Source organism: Passer domesticus, chromosome Z (genome assembly GCF_036417665.1).
Source record: "Passer domesticus isolate bPasDom1 chromosome Z, bPasDom1.hap1, whole genome shotgun sequence".
Lineage (NCBI taxonomy): Eukaryota > Metazoa > Chordata > Aves > Passeriformes > Passeridae > Passer > Passer domesticus.
The window spans coordinates 64055482-64070054 of NC_087512.1; the positions used below are offsets into that span (position 1 = coordinate 64055482).

General features: G+C 42.5%; 1 long non-coding RNA gene across 1 annotated transcript; it reads right to left on the minus strand.

Annotated features, from left to right (window-relative positions):
- Positions 1-3227: 3227 nt before the first annotated feature.
- Positions 3228-11385, minus strand: LOC135291463 (uncharacterized). Its single transcript, XR_010354256.1, has 4 exons — positions 11268-11385; positions 10242-10302; positions 5539-5876; positions 3228-5430 (listed from the first exon to the last, which is right to left on the minus strand). It is a non-coding gene; the product is annotated as an uncharacterized LOC135291463 (long non-coding RNA).
- Between the last annotated feature and the right edge of the window lie 3188 nt (positions 11386-14573).

Consider the following 14573-nt stretch of genomic DNA (forward strand, 5'->3'; position numbering starts at 1 on the left):
TATGCCAGCCACAACCAGCACAGCATGAACACAATCATTCAAAAAGACCTAAGCAAACAAAGTCCTTTAATGTGAGAAAATTATATCAAAATTGACATAAATTGTACTGTTTTCAGTGAGTCTGGGAAAGGAATTAAAGTATATTTTAGATATTTATGGGATTTACCTCTGAAAAATGAAAGAAACAAGCCCACAATCAAGTTTATAGTTTTCTTTTTCTGCAGATATACAAGATGTTAATGGTAAGTGAAAATACTGTTGATTTGAGAACAAGTAGAAATGTTTTTTCTGTTCTGATAACTGGTTTATTTGAGATGCACAACAAATGCCAAAAGAAAGCAACTTCTCATGAGGAAAATTCCTCTTAGAGATCTGCAGTATTTATTCTTTTGACCATGATCACTCTTTGTACTCATGCATGTTACATGATAAAGTCAAGAGCACTTTTGCCTACTGTTCTGACATATATTGATGCTTGTCCACCCCACAAAATGTTTGGTGTGTCGGAAGGACACATCTGTTCCACTCTGGGTTCCTCTTGGCATGGTGTATTGTGGAGGAAACAATTTTTCTGTGTGATGAAAGCAGAGCAAACTGGTGTTTGCATTTGTGTGCCATTAATGTCTTGTTTCCTTGTGATGAAACAAGTCCAAGGTTGACCTGTTAATCAGTGCTGTCAAAAAAGGCTTTTAAAGGATGATATTTTCTCTTTTTTTTTTCTTCAACTGCATTTTTTGGGAAGGAGGAACATGAATAACATGATTCCTTTGGGTCTGAAATGATCTTCCCAGCTCTTTTGGCAGACACTGCTGCCACAGATGAGGACTGGAGCTGCAGCTTTCTGGTTTTTGAGGAGACCTCCTGTCCAAAGAAGGCTGAGTCTCTGCCTTGTTTTACATGAGCTGACACAATTTGTCTGTGTGGTTGAAGAAGATTCAAGTGTAAAGTTCTCCATAAATAAATCATAATAAAAAAAATAAAATACCAACATCAACCCTTTTAATAACAATGGTAATTGTGGCTTACAAATGAGGAATTGCTTTATAAGTTGCTGAAAGCCACCACAGTATTTAAAAAAAACAACTTGATTGCATAAACTTCATTAAAAGCTGGTTTTCCATTTGGTGCCATGGCTGCAAAGACTCAGCTTGGGGGCAAGGCTGGGGGCTGGGAAAGCAGGTGCTGCTTTTGACTTGGCTGCTAACAGAATAGCATTAAACTAGATCACTGATGATAGCACTGAACTAAATCACTTATCTCTGTTTTGCCTTCCACCTCCTTGGATTTCTGACCTTGGTGGATACAGCTTTGATATACGTTACAGCATCTCAGCAGAGCCCTGCACATTTTAATTCTTGATCATTAGGTGATCTCAGCATGGCCCCTGGTAAATCACAAACTATTAAGTTGTCTGATGGCCTCCTTTCTCATCCTTCAGATGAAGGAAGGTGCTATGGAGGCTGAGCCATCTCACACCCCTAAGGCCACATCCCAGCAGCCAAATAAAAAGCATGCAGCCCAGGCTTTGCTTGGTGCAGAGGTGTTGGGGCACTGCTGGTAGCTGGACTGTGTCCTTCAACAAGGTCAAAAGCCACCCCACTTGCTCTTCTGTATGCACTGACCCATGACCATGACCATGACTCTACGTTTTTCCACAGAGCTCTCACTATCTCCCTTCAAGGCGAGGTGCAGACTGAGCCCACATGGCATGTGGGAGACAACCTTGTTCTGCATCCCACCTGAATTACCCAGTTAAGGTGGTAGGTCCCTGCAAATACAAAAAGACACTATGTGGCATTCAGCTCAGTTCATTTGTCAGCCACAAGCCTGTCCTGCTCACTGTTCAGTGCTGGTGAGCAGTACAGCATTTTCAGGCATCTTGTTGAAGATTTTATATAATTTGAAATATTGATTGAAAACATATTAAATAAGGCTGGCCCAAGACACAGTCCTGTGAGAACCCTGCTGGATCTAGCCTCATTATTAAGCATGCTTTAGGATCTACCAAAGTTCCAGTTTGTAATTTGTCTTCATGCACAATTAATGCAATATTGTTTTGGAACCAAACCATCTGTGCCTAGAATTTACTGGTGTTTGAAAATCATTGAATAGTAGAATGGCCTGGTTGGAAGGACCTTAAAGGTGGGAACCTTAGCATAAACCACAACTTGGTCTCAAGGCAAGGCTTCTTTCCGTGCTCATAAGGCTCTCAGAAAGACATGTGAATAGAAGTGTGGCAAGTGGTTGTATTGGGTCTGCTAAAAGTCACAATGGAGGCACCAGGAGCCTGCAGAGGGTGTGAGAGCAGTGCAGGAAGAGCAGTGTGAGCCCTCCTTGTCTGTCTTATACTTACAGCATAATTAGGATCACATAAATGCCACTGCTGTTAACAACCATGGTGATGACTGTTGTATCAGAAAAATCCCCCTGCCGTCTGCCTCCCAGGTGTTTGCACTTACATATCACTTCCCATTAAAATGGTCTGCAGCAAGCGCCGGGGGTGTCAGAGCTGGGTGATGAAATTGAATTAGTTTGAATAACTGAATAACTTTTAGATCTTGAACTGACAGCTTGTTCATATAGATCTTAAATGCCCAGCAGCAGCAGCATAATTTGCATTACCCAGGCACGGCTGTTCAGAGCGGGAGGGCAGGGCTGCACACGGCTGGTGCTTGCTCTTAACCTCACTGCCTTCAGGAACCCTGCCTTGCAGGGAGAGACACAGACTCAAATGGAGTAATTGCAAATAATCTCTTCTCTTCTCTTCTCTTCTCTTCTCTTCTCTTCTCTTCTCTTCTCTTCTCTTCTCTTCTCTTCTCTTCTCTTCTCTTCTCTTCTCTTCTCTTCTCTTCTCTTCTCTTCTCTTCTCTTCTCTTCTCTTCTCTTCTCTTCTCTTCTCTTCTCTTCTCTCCCTCTCCCTCTCCCTCTCCCTCTCCCTCTCCCTCTCCCTCTCCCTCTCCCTCTCCCTCTCCCTCTCCCTCTCCCTCTCCCTCTCCCTCTCCCTCTCCCTCTCCTCCCCAAGAAGTGTGCAATTCCTTGCAGAAAACAGCATAAATTCTGATGTATTGGTTCTGCCTGATCCTGCACAGCACAGGCAGTGCTGAGGAGGGCAAAGTTTCATAAAGGCCTTTTGTATAGCCTATTCTGAAATCTGGCATCAACCAATGAAATGCAGACTGAGCAAGCAGATTTTGAAGAAATATTTAATAATTTATGATGTACTTGGCACTTGCATAGCACCTTTCATCCATGGTTCTTAAAAGACTTCAGAGATGTCAATAGATGATACAAACAGAATAATGTTTTATTAGAATAAAGTCATTTTGCATGTACATAAAGAGGCAGAAATTGCATTCCTAAAATAATGAATTGTTTTATCTATAATCAAAAAAGGAGAGTCTGTAAGAAAGTAGGACATAAAAGTAGAAATTTTAGTTTCCAACTCTCCCTTGTGAACTTTTTGAGGAAATGGAAAGCTTTAGGCAGAATAATGATTTTTTATACTTTTAAAAAAGTACCTGCTTGACTAGCATTTATTATCTACAGTGCTTTTAAGCCTCCCACACATGGTGGATATTTGCCCTCCTGTTCAGTATCCTGCCAGCTGAAGGGGTGTTACTTCTGTATAAAGCAGCAACTTAAAGCCTCTGTGATTAGGTTCACCTGCAAATATTTTTCTTTTATATGTTACCAATAAATAGGAAGCTGTCTGTAAAGCCTTTTCCTCCCAAATGTAAAACTAGTACTGGATGACCACAAAAATCAGAGACACTATAACCTCAATCTCCCTTGAACTTTCATTTCTTATAATAGATTACATTATTTCTCTCCATCATCCAAACTATACATAGATTAGATTAGATTAGATTAGATTAGATTAGATTAGATTAGATTAGATTAGGAAATGCATGAGGTTTTGGAGCTAAAATTTCCAAAAGCCCTTTCAACTTATGACAGTTTAGGATTTAATAAGGTGTAAAGAACCACTGAGAGGAGAAGTCTGAGATGCAGCATGGTAGTGTACAGCAATGCCCACTACCCAGAAGGGTTGGTCACACTTGATGTTGCTATATCCTATAGAAATGTCCTTTAGCTAATGGTAAATACACCAGAAGTTGATCAAGTGGTAATGTGGTGGATGTAGCTATGAAGGTGGGTTCAAAAAAGGTCCAAAAAATTCCAAATGACATTCAGTGAGATTTTGTGATAATTTTACTGTAATCCTTTACCCAGAGGATAATAAAAGCACCTGATTCTGGCTTATGCATACCAGTACTTCACATTGAATTAAAAGAAAACCAAGAAATTAAATGGAACTATTTAGAAGGAAAATTCTTTAATGTACAAAGCCCTTCAAAACAGAATGGTACATGAAGTACTTACCATTAAAAACATTATTATTCACCAGTACTTACCACACAGATATTATTCTGATATGCTATTCTAAGCAGCTGGGTTACCACACTGTGGTTTCTTGGAAAATGCATGGTTTTTAATTGCAGTAACATTACCTGCATTAATGGCATGGAAGGATGTGGGTAAATGTGCACTTGTGCTTAGGGCTGTCCAGTATTTTCCTCAGCAAGAGTCTGTTTGCTGCTGTTTATGTGTCAGCAGGTCCTGTCCTGCAGGAGCACAGTGGCCTTAGCCAGGTGGGTGTTGTGAACTGATGCTGCTGTGGAAGTGCCATGAGCAGGGGGCTGTGCACGTGTGCTCCTCTCTGCCCCATCTGAAAGCCCCTAACACCTTCTCATTTTGAAGTTTCAGATGTGTTTTACAGCAGTGTAAGGTTTGGGAATGTAGTGGGGGATTGTTGTGGTGTTAGGCCAGTGAAAGGCCTTTTCACGATGGCTGAAAAACATACTTTAGGACATATGCAAATACATAATCTGAGTAAGTGTGGTGGCATCTGACAACAAATATTGATGCTCTTATATGTGGAAAGATAAGCTTATTATGTATTTTACCATGTAGTTTTGTATTCCACTTTTACTTTTCTGGCGGTTTGCCTCTTTTTCTTTAGGTGTTATTTGGCTCAATTCTTGTTTCAGTTACAGTTGTCTGCTTTCATTTTTCCTTTGAACACATAGGGTATTGAAAAAAAACCACATAAAATATACAAATACCTGATGGTAGGGAGCCAGGCTCTTTTCAGTGGTATGCAGTGACAGGACAAGCACACACTGTAATACAGGAAATTCAGTTTAAACATAATACGATTTTTTACTGTGGAGGCAATCTAGTGCTGGAATAGGTTGCTCAAACAGTCTGTGGTGTCTCCACCCATTGAATTACTTAAAACACAAGTGGATGTTGTCCTGGGCAGCTGGCTCTAGCTGACAGTGCTTGAGCAGGGGAGTTGGATGGGATGGCATCTGCAGGTGCCTTCCATCCTCAGCTGTCCTGAGAGCATATGAATACATCTGGTTTCTGTAACACACACAAATATATATTAAAAATTAAGACCTTCTTATGTGGTCTGAGGGCCTGAGTTTATCTTGGTCAGTCCATGCTGCTGCTCAGAATAGTTTGGCTAACCTGTGTTGGGGGGTGTTTCAGCTCTCCAGTGCTTCCTCTTTGGCACAGCCACAGTCACAAAAGGGACTGAAAACATCCTGAGACAAGAGGAAGGAGGAAAAGGATGTGGTTCAACTCCAAGTTGCTGGGATTGAAGACCTTCCAGGCCCTCTTGGCAGAGCTGCTGCTCAGGGATGGCAAGTACCCTCATCCTCTGTGCTGAGGGTCACACACAGCAGGAAAAGAGAGCAGGAAAAGAAAGGCATTGCCATGTGCATCATGCCAGTCATGCTGTCGACTTCAGGGTCCCATTCTGCCAGACTTTTCCTCCACTCTGTAGCCAGGAGTACAGAACAGACCTGGGAAAGCGACAGCAGCTGAAAAAGCTGTAGGTAATAGCCCTGGCACTAGCTTGCACTTAAAATAAAAATAAACACATACAAACCCTCCACAAATAAATGAAGGGGAAGGCTAAGTGAAGAACATCAAGCTGCTTTGACAGCCGCAGTACAGCTGATGACTGATTAGAGATGCATCTTCACCAAGACCCAATTACAATTGAGTGTTTAATTGCTTCTGGCCAGCATCAGCCCTCTGGGCAGGAGGCAGCTGGTTGCCTGCAGTCCTCATTCCACAGGGGAGTAGGGGAAAAAACTTTTCTGGCTCTGTGGATTATTTGTCTTTGGCACAATTTGGAAACAAATCAGTTATCATTTTTATTGCTCTAAATATTACACCATTATTTTTCCTTTAAGTGAGGTAACCTTTAATTAGCTGCATAAGTGAAACCACACAATCTCTCTTAAATTACTTAAATTTAGTCTCATAAGATTTTGGAGTTTTTTGTGGGAAGGTAGCAGATTTTTTAACACCATCTATTCCTACCCTACTTATTGAAGAGCCTGCTGCTGCAAGTCCTCCAGCCCCCAGAGTTACTTCCTCCCATGATGGTGCCTTTCATATTTCATTTCTGAGGGACAGGCGAGGTCTCAGACTCCTGGGTGCTTTGCTGTGCCGCACCCCAGCAGCAGCACTTCTTCTGGAGAAGGGAGGTCCCTCCTCACATCCACCACAGCCAGGATGCAGTGTACTGGGGTAGCTTTGCAAGCCCCCACTGCTGTGAACAAGTTACAAGCTATTGTACCAAAAACTGAATATTAGCAGTTAATTTGGCACATAGTCCCAAGAGGGGTCTTTTTAATAGACATAAAATATATTTAATATAACCTTAATTCATCTTATATATAATATACGCAAACCACATGAATATTTATATATAGATTTTTGCATCGTTAGTTAGTTAGTTAGTATAGTTGGTGTTTTATGATTAATTTGCCACAGGAGCGTTTCTGAAAGCAGAAGTTCCTTGATGCTGGAAACATCCCATTTGCCTGCCTGTGCCTTGGCAGCAGGATGCCCTGTGATCATCATGCCAAGGGCAGGGCAGGAGCTGTGGGGCAATTGGGGCTGGTGTAAAGTGGTGATACAGCTTGTGCCCAGCCTGTAGCTGGTGGAAACATACCTCACCAGAGAAGGCACTGGGGGCTCTGTGAACCCCTCTGGAAACAGATGACCTGTGGCTCTCACCCTCTGGGCCAGCAATCTGCTTTCATTCTCTTCTCACACCAGCAGCTCCTCTTCTTATTCTTCTTCCATGCTATGGGAAGGTTCAGCTTTGTTTCTGGCTCTTTTTGCTTGAAACAGGAGTATCCATGTGCCTGCCTTGTTTGTAATTTCTTCACAAAAGAGAATTCTTTTCCATTCAACCCCCTTCTTTTGATTCTTTGTTTCTGCTACCACTCTCCAGGCTTCTGGAGTTGTGCCTTTCCTCAAACCTGCCAGTTATGCTGGGCAATGCAGAGGAGAATGTACAAGAGAGTGACCTGGGACCTTGTGACTGCCCTTGTCCCTGCTGCTGTGTAGCTGGGACAAAATGGCTTCAGTCCTCACTTTGTCTGTTCATAAAATATGTTACCCAGCCTATTCTCCTCTGTCAAAGTAGTCCCAGTAGGGCAGGAAGCATGACAAGGGGAAAAGGAGAGAGAAAAGAAGGATTTAAAAAGAAACAGCCTGAATCAAACCCTTGTTGAAATACGTGAAGGTTCCCTGTGTTCTCCAAATCAGGTTGAATGATCTGTGGATGCAGGCAGACTTCTGGGCTGGAAGGGAGCAAAGCCCACGGTTGTGCAGCCACCATAGATGACTGGGAGCATGCTTTGCAGAGAGGCTGATGTTTGTAAGGTGTACCCCTTCCTGAAACTCTCATGGCACCTGAGTTTTGCAGTGCCAGCCACAGGAATGGCAGTGACTCTCAGGTGCTCCCCTTCCCATGTGGTGAAAGTCCCACAGACATGCCCAATCCGTGTAAAAACTCCCTCAGTGATCCGAGCTCATAGGGCAGCTTTTAATTTCCATAATTAAAACAATGAGGAAAGGTCTCATACATCTTTAGCTAGGTCAGGGGAGTTTGTCCTTTCTCTTATATAAGTCACAGAATCCAAAGACAGAAAATTAGTTTTTATTGCTTTTAGATCAATTCTAAGTAAAGTCCTTTCTAGCATTAGAGCTAGTAGTTCAAACTTCAGGTAGACTTTTTAATTAAAAAATTAAGATGAACAAAAGAACTACTATTGAGTTGCATTTGTTACACAAAATGGCATGTGCATTTAACAGCAAATACTCTGGAGACTTTATTTTTCTGTCAGCCAGCGTAATGCATTTCATATTCTGTGTATCAAGTAAAATCTTGTATCAGCTATAATTGTGGTTGGGACTGGGCCATCTAAACAATCTCTATGTTGAGCTGGTTACACTGGGAGATAGAACCAAAATTGCAGCCTGTGGAGCTCAAGACTCCTCCATTTCAGAAAGTCCTTTCCTGAAAATCAGATTTCTCTTCACTAACTGATATTTGGTGTGATTTGTATAATTGTGTTTGTCTGCATAGGATTTTAAGCTCTAAATGCAGGTTTACTACAGTTAGGAGATATTTAAACATACAAGTTAGACTAAAGAAGAGATATTTGAATGTAGATGTGAATTATTTAAAACTTTAGTAACTGGGCACTCTGAGTAAAGCATTTAGGACAGTAAGTGGGATGCATTTCTATTCAGAAAGTGTTTATATAAGTGTATTGCATCGATGTGGGCTTAATTACCTGCTGATCTCAAACATGAAATCTCAGTGAAATGCATTTTAATCCTATTAGTACAACAAAGCCACTACAGCGAGGATGAACAAAACAGTGTTACAGGGTGCATCAGCCAGGCCCTATTCTTTTGTCTTTGGTCTTTCCAGCACACCCATTAGTACAGCACCTGGCTGCCGCATGGAATAACCAACTATGTCCACACAATTTGTGGGACATAAACAAGGAAAGTGGAAGCAGGTCCTGAGTCTGCAATTTACCTTCATAGGCACGGCAAGGCCTTATGCCTGTTCAGCTCTGTCAGAAAACTGCTTTAGATTTACTGGCTTGGAGGGCAGTTGTTCTTATGGAGTATCAATGCCTGTCTGGCCTCGGTTAGTTTGGAAGAAGCTCAGCACCATTCTGTATGTGATTGACTATGTGGTTTCTTCAGGAGGAGACCTGTGGCCCTGCCCAGGAAATCTCCCAGCTTTAAAACAGAAAGCTCACTGGGCAAAATTGTGTTTCAAGTCAAGACTTTCCCTGGGTCAGTGTCTGTGTTGACAGCTATAATGCACTCCAACTCTTCCAGAGTGCACATCTGGATCCAAATGCTGCTCTCTGCACTACCTGACAAATACAGTAGTTCACCAAAGTTCACATTTCTTCACCAACAATACATGTCAGTTCTTAGCTCACCTGCCATTTGGATTATCCTGTGCTTATAAACATTAGTCCAGAGCTAAACTCTGGATCTGTTCTGTGAGTTTTCCCTCATTTGTCAATTACCTGCAGAACAGAAATTCTCCAGGGACCTTTCCTAGGACCAGAGAAAAACACATCACCATGTACGCTGCAGCTTGCCATTGTCCCAGACTCTGCTTGAGGAACAAAGGACCAAGGAAAAAAAACTGAGTAACTGGAGTGAGGACGCAGCAGTCAGGATGAGTGCACTGGGTGTGTGCTTTCCAAAGAGGAAGTCTGGTTAACTCGGGGAGGTTTGCTGGCTGAGGTTGATGGGGACAACAACCAGTGCTGCCCCTGTCACCTGTGAATGACACTCTGCTTAAATTCAGTGCAACTATTTCTGAAATACTTGCTTGCCCTTTCTCCAAACTAGGCAAAAGGAGTCCTAGGAGTCAGAAATTATATTTAGTCTGTTGCAAAGAAACTGCTTGTAAAATATCCTGCAAGAAGTGGGGTGTTTTTGCTTTGAACCATGCTGGAGCTTTGGCCCTGTCTGTCTGGCTCTGTTGCTTTGTATGTAGTGCTGTAGTGCTTCTGCACTTGGGCCAGTATGCTTTTGTAACTGGACATAGTTCTGGGCAGAGTTGCATGGGTTGGAGTGCCCAGACTGCAGCTGGGAGGGTGACAGGCACAGTAGCAGCACTGCATAGGGTCTTGTATTCTCTAGCTAGGGACTTCAGCATATTGAAGTATTGAGAATAGCTATGGCTGGGGCAAAGTGTTTTATACGTCAACATTTCTGCAGTCTTCAACATGTACAGGAAGTGCATCTAATGCTACATCACTATTAGCATCTATGAGAGTAAGACAGCTAATGAAAAGGCATGCCAGGAAAATTCAGACACTTACCTCCTGTTTGGATAAACAGCTGAGTTGTCCTGGTTAGGAACTTTGCATTTCTGAGGACACACTGCTTGTACATAGGGAAGAGCAAAGTGTTTGTCTTAGATGGGTGGATTATTAGCCTTTAATTAAGGGAGATCAGACACATGTCCAGATCTCTGAATAGTTTTGGATAGCTTCGCAGGCTGTCGATATCTGCTTTAATCCCATAAGTATATGTTGTATACTGTAGGCTCCACTGAGATAAGAAAATACCCTGGGTCAACTATGAGGACTATCTGAAACCTGAAACTTGACTCTGGGCATTTTCAGTCATTGTTTTTTCCTTATTGTGAAACCACAGTGCTACAGATAAAAAGACTTGGTCTATATCAACATTTTTCTTTTCTGTTTAGAGAAGAGATTTGATTATCAAAGAGGAAAATGTCCTTCAGACTGTGGGTTGCTGTGGTACAGGCCCATTCTATTCTTGTGCTACCATCAAAAGGTAAAATTGGCCAGCAATACCGTACACCACTTTTTTTCCAAGAAAAGGAAAAAAAAAAGCGGGTCAGGAGAAACACACACTAGCACACACAAGTCCTTGAACTTCCACAAAGAGATATCATGTTACATTTTGCAGTGTTTCCTAGGAAACCATTATAGTGTAAAAGGAACTCTTTGTCTCCTGCTCTTTGTAAAATTGTTTGAACCACCACATCTCGTAAAAGGTTACTTCACAGACAATTTAGGCAGCATTTAATAAAAGCTCAATCTGCAGTTTGCTGCACTATCAGAAGCAATATTTCTATCTGAAGTCTGAATATTTTAGATTGTATTTGTTGAGAATTGATAAGATTATGTAATTTCCAGAAGTCAAAGGAAAAAAATATTCTTGTTGGATTTTCTTTTTCTTTTTTTTCTTTTTTTTTTTTTTTCTGACATGGAATGCCTTTCTCTAGCAGCAAGGCTGTATAGATATATATTTTTAAAAAAATGCAAAGAAAACCCTCCCAAAATGCAGAAATTGCTTTAGGAAGCTCTTATCAGCACCTTTTACCGTTCTCTGAAGCAAAAGGGTGGTTTGGTTTCTTTTCCTGTGAACATGGAAGAGGCTTGAACAGGCTTTTCACAATCTCTTGCTCGCAGTGAGGGCTGTGGTGGTGCCCCGTGCTGGTGTGGCGGCTGGAACAAAGGGCTCACCCGCCCGGAGCCACCTGCGCCTGCCACCCCCGCAGGCCCTGCAGGGTGCTTCCCCAAAACAGGGCAGGGCCTCAGCCTCTCATCGGGGGTTTGCTGTCTAGGAGGGGCAGCCTGCTTGCTCTGGAGAGTGCAACCATCCCTGTCCTGCTCTGCAGACAGGGTGAAAGCCCTGAATACTAGGGCAGGGCTTGCAGGCCAGAGAAAGGGGTGAGTTTCCACTGAGGCCTTTGCCAGTTATCTTCTATTATTTATCATCTTCCTTTAAATCCAGCAGTCGATGTCTGCTATTTCATTTTAAGGAGGATAAATATGAGGGCTCACAGGTTCCCCATGGCAGCCAGCAGGCTGTCCTGTTCTTCCCAGCACTTTGTTTAAAGAGCTGACCTAATGAGTTTTTTCCCCTCCTGTAGTCCCTGTCATTTACAGTTGCTATAATTTCCTGTCATAGCTACTTTCTTCCTCCCCCACCTCCTTGTGATATTGCAGGATTCATCTATAAGCCTGATGTGCTCTGACTGCAGCATGCTAGATTTGTCTTCGTCTTAATATATTATTTATGATGCTATTATTCCTTGCAGTGGACTGCCTGCCATGCTCTGCAGCTCTTACAGTTGCTGGTCTTCCAAATGCATCATGGCCAGCAAAGGCAACCACTGATCTAATTGAATTAACAGTGGTTCTGTTAGCCTTAATAGAGTTTGTCATGAAACACTAAGCAGATGTGACAATGATCTTGGTTAGTCATATTTTTGTCCCTACTTCTAGACATGGTTACTGTTAGCCCGATCAGTGGGGAGGGTAATTTTCCTTTGCTGATCAGTAATTGCGCTTACCCAGACATGTGGCAATCACTTTGGACTGATGGCTGAAATAAGCCAGGGACTTGAATAGCAGAAAGTTTTATATTCTGACAATAAACTTGGCTAATTAAAACAAGATGCAGATGGTACTGCCACCTAGCAATTTTCACCTCACTTACTCTGACTCCAATTATAGCTTTTCCCTACTGACTTACACTGTTTAAATTACAGTCAGGGGATATATGACTATTTACCTGTTTCTAGTCATAAAAATATGTCTAACACATCATTGTTCTGCACAAGACATGTGAAGATGGACTTAGTACTTATTTTGAAAAGTATCTCCACTTTTTAAAAGAAAGGGAAAAGAGTAATAAAAAGACTACTTAGAGACTCATTAGCAGACACATGCATCAGCAGGAAGCATATGAATATTACACACACAATGTGTCTCTCTAACACTTGTTCATTGGACCAGGTGCCATACTACTGGGAAATTAACTTTAATTGGATAAATAGAAAACTGGCCTTAACTAAGGCAGTCCAACTCACTTTCTTAGCTTATTATTTTCTTTAGACACTCTGAAATGCTTGATATTGATCCCTTGGGTGAGTTTCACTGCTCAGAGTAAAATATGTTTACAAGGAAAGGGCAAGACAATCAGTCAGCAAGAATGAGTTAGGTTTGCTTGATCCTGCCTCAGTGCAGTGGGGTGGATAAGACCACCATTTGACGTCCTCCACATTGCTTTGAATGAGCTTTATAAACAAGATCTAGGGAGCAAAAACCCATGCCTAATCCAGAGAGAGAACAGTCTGCTAATTCTGTGGCAGAATTATCGGAACTGCGCCCCTGAAATTTGTCTGGCCATCATCTGGATCATGTGTTACTGTTAGTGCTGATGCATTACTGTTATGGCGCTTTATTCTAGCAACCTTTTCCATGCAAACCAGCTGTGTGTATAGCCATTCTGCTGGCAGAAAAGTGCCCTGAACTGCACATGCTTGACCTGATTGCCTCATTTTTTTTCACATGGGGAACTTTCAGGTAAAAAATATTCCCTGATGGATTTCCCTGACTCCCTGATACAGTGGGGCAGGACTTGAAGTTATCTTTGAAACTACACTCTTGTGTAGTTTGAAATGTATGTCTGGTGGAGGCAGAGGGGAAGAACAGGGCAGTGGACCAGGATTTATTTGCAGGGACCTACTGTTTTGAGTTGTTCAGCTGAGATCCATTTTGTGTAAATATATGTATGCAAATTAATGCTGATTGGAAGGGAACTCCCATGCATCCTTGATGACACAATAAATGAGTACCATTAATACGATGAATAAGATGACACTAACTTGAGTGAAGTGCTCAAAGCATCCTCACTTTCTCTTGGCTTTCTTGTTTGTCCTGTTCAGCCCCAGGAAGCTTCTGCACTGTGGCACCAGCAGCCCCTGTAGGGGACAGATCTGATGATTCAAATAGTGAGTAGCTCAGTGGCCTCTTCCCCTGTCAGAAGCCACCACAGTGTCACTGTCTCTTCTGGGTGGCAAGCTGTGTGTGTGGAGGAACCATTCCTTGGCAGGGTGCTGTTGTGGGTACCTGCCCTCTGCTTGGCTGGCTGAGACCCCGTTGGGGCAATGAGCTTCCTTCAGTTCCTCTCTGATCCTTCCTGCCCAGCAGAAGGTAAGGCAGGTCTCTGTCAGAGGACGCGTACTTGCCATCTTGCAGTGCACCTTTGGGGAAGTGTTGCAAGGGAACAGTGCTTTAAGGGGCTAAGTACAAACCTTCCCTTTGGCAGCAAGTTTTGGACACATGAACAGAGCATTACAGACCCCAAACAGCTTGTTCATCAGGGCACTTTCTTGCCCTCTCTCCTTCATGCTATGTTTTAAATGGACTTTTCTTTCACTGGCAAGAGATGGAGAAGCTCTGCAAAATGAGACATCCAGCACTGCACCGGACACTACTGGGCCCTTTTCTCCAGGCTTGTCATGACTTATGGAGGAACATTTATATTAATTTTAAAAAATAGGTGTATTAATAATTGAATAACTTCTGTAGGTGCTGCTTATACAAAGCATTTGAAACAGAAGAACATACAGAGGAATTTCACAAAGGATTGACTGCAGGACTGAAAAAAACACAGGTCCTTAAGCACCTGGAGATCTTTTGCTTTCCCATTTGCTGCAGCTCTGGCAGCATGCAGGTCAAATGCAGCCAAGAGTGGAGCACTGTGTAACTGTGCACTACCCTCAATCCCCAGGCTGGAGAGTTTATCAGCATTACTTGGGGTATGTCCCAGGCCTGGCAGGCATTCTCCCTGTGTGCACACCACACATCTGCATGCCAGTGTGCTTGTCA